Source organism: Mus pahari, chromosome 3, assembly GCF_900095145.1.
Source record: "Mus pahari chromosome 3, PAHARI_EIJ_v1.1, whole genome shotgun sequence".
Lineage (NCBI taxonomy): Eukaryota > Metazoa > Chordata > Mammalia > Rodentia > Muridae > Mus > Mus pahari.
The window spans coordinates 13,963,726-13,965,940 of record NC_034592.1 but is presented as its reverse complement, the minus strand read 5'-3'; the positions used below and the strand labels follow the sequence as shown (position 1 = coordinate 13,965,940).

The 2,215-nt window shown below is 37.4% G+C and overlaps 1 pseudogene; it reads left to right on the top strand.

Annotated features, from left to right (window-relative positions):
• The first annotated feature begins 482 nt into the window (after positions 1 to 482).
• LOC110319461 lies at positions 483 to 1,204 on the top strand (annotated as a pseudogene).
• Positions 1,205 to 2,215: the final 1,011 nt, after the last annotated feature.

Sequence of the window (2,215 nt, the reverse complement as noted above, 5' to 3'; positions counted from 1 at the left end):
CTAGATAGTTATAGTTTCATTGATTTCTTTATTAAACAAAGACATGTAAGCTTAAGTTGATTAAGATCTAAGAAAGTAGTTTAGATTCTAAAAATAGGTTTTTAAATGCAAATTAAAAGAAAGTGATTTAGATACAGTGATTTAGATAACTTTGCACTCACCAGGATAGAATAGGTGGTGCTGTGCTTTCTACAAGGTTGCCAAATAATTATGGAGTGGACATTGTAAATATAATTCTTATGTGATAGTTCTCACAATAGTTCTTATTGTGTATAGTTAAGAAAAGCCAGTGATTGCCCCAACTTAGTTGTCTGACCCCTGGCTCACCCCACCTTCCCTAAAAGAGCTGCTGCCGTAAAGATTATCCAGCCAACACTGGGGAAAACCAAATCCCTAATAGACAGCTAAGAACACAATCAACAGAGCTCGCTGCCAACACTGCTACGCTCCTGGGTGGCTTTTCCTGTCTGCTTTGGTGCACCGCTGCAGCTCCAGCTTCGGGTCTGATGCACCACAGCATGGCTTCCGCTTTGGAGGTGTTGCAGAAAGGCCTAGAAGAGGTCAAAGTATTGCAGGAAAAGTCCACTACGAAAACTATGTGATACTCTTACAAGTGAAAAATCCAAGATTGAGATGGAACTCAAGAACAAGATGCAACAGAACTTGAAAATGAAAAGACAGCTGCTGTGGTTCCTCCTAGTACAACAGGATACACCGTGAAAATCAGTAATTATGGATGGGATCAGTCAGATACGTGTGGGAAAATCTACATTACCTTAACTGGAGTCCATCAGGTTCCCACTGAGAATGTACAGGTACACTTCCAGAGAGGTCATTCGATCTTTTGGTAAAAACCTCAGTGGCAAGAATTACTCCATGATTGTGAACGATCTTTTGAAACCTATTCTTGTGGAAAACAGTTCAAAAAGAGTCAAGACTGATACAGTTATTGTATGTAGAAAGAAAGCGGAAACACATGATGGGACGACTTACCTCAGGTGGAAAAAGGATGCAAAGAGAAAGAAAATCCTCCCTCCGACAGAAAAGCCTTTCTCTGACACTGAGGCAGACCCTAGTGAGGGATTAATGAATGTTCTAAAGAAAATTTCTGAAGACAGAGACAATGACATGAAGTGAACCATTACTAAAGCAAGCATGAGTGGAATCCAGAGAGAAGCAAGCCAGAGAAGACACAGAATTTTGAGCCTTTTAAAAGTCCTTATGGGAACTGTGATGTGGAATGCTCGTGTTTCCAGTAAGGGGGTGTTGTTGAACTGCACATATTTGTTCATGTGGGTATGTAGTTTTGACAGTTAAATATTTACACAGCCTTTTAAGCAAAGATAGCAGATTCTCCATTTCTTCCTGAAGGATTTGATTTAAATAAATAAGCGTATTAAACTTTTTCCTTCATTAGCGCCCCAGACATTTTGTTTCAGAAAAGGCTATATAGTATTCTTACTGAAAATGTAAAAAGGAAAACTTGCATAATGAAAATGTTAAATCACAGATTTTTGCTCTGGCTGGGAGATAGAATACAGAAGTATTTGTGTATCTGTAACTGACATCAGGTCCCAGTAATATAAAAAATAAAAGCAAATTTTTTGCACAAAATTCAAATTTGTACATGAACTTACAAAGTTACTATAGAGCTGTTCTGTTATTACCAGTTTAAGTAACATGTGAGCCATGTGTTACCATATACTACTAACTGATTTAGGTATACTTATGAATATAAAATTAAAAAAAATACAAATGGAAAAATAGACAAACATCTTGTGTTGATAAGTACTGTCATGGATCAGATGGCTCAAAAATAACCATGATGTGAAAACAAACCCCCATTTATTTCTTTGTTCAATAAAGTTGTAGTTTTCCAAAAACAAAACAAAACAGAACAAAACAAAACGAAACAAAACAAAACAAAACAAAAAACCAAAAACAAAAAAACCCACAATCATCAAGACCCAGGGCTGTATGACACCACCAGAGTCCAGCCATCTTACTACAACAATCCCTGGATTTCCTAATGAAACCGAAGCACGAGAAGAGGATGTTAAATTAATGCTCATAAGGAAATAGAGGCCTTTAAAGAGTATGTGAAACATGTGTCCTTATTACCAGTTGGAACATCTTCTGGGTATATGCCCAGGAGATGTATTGCTGGATCTTACAGTAGTACTATGTCCAATTTTCTGAGGAACTGCCAGACTGA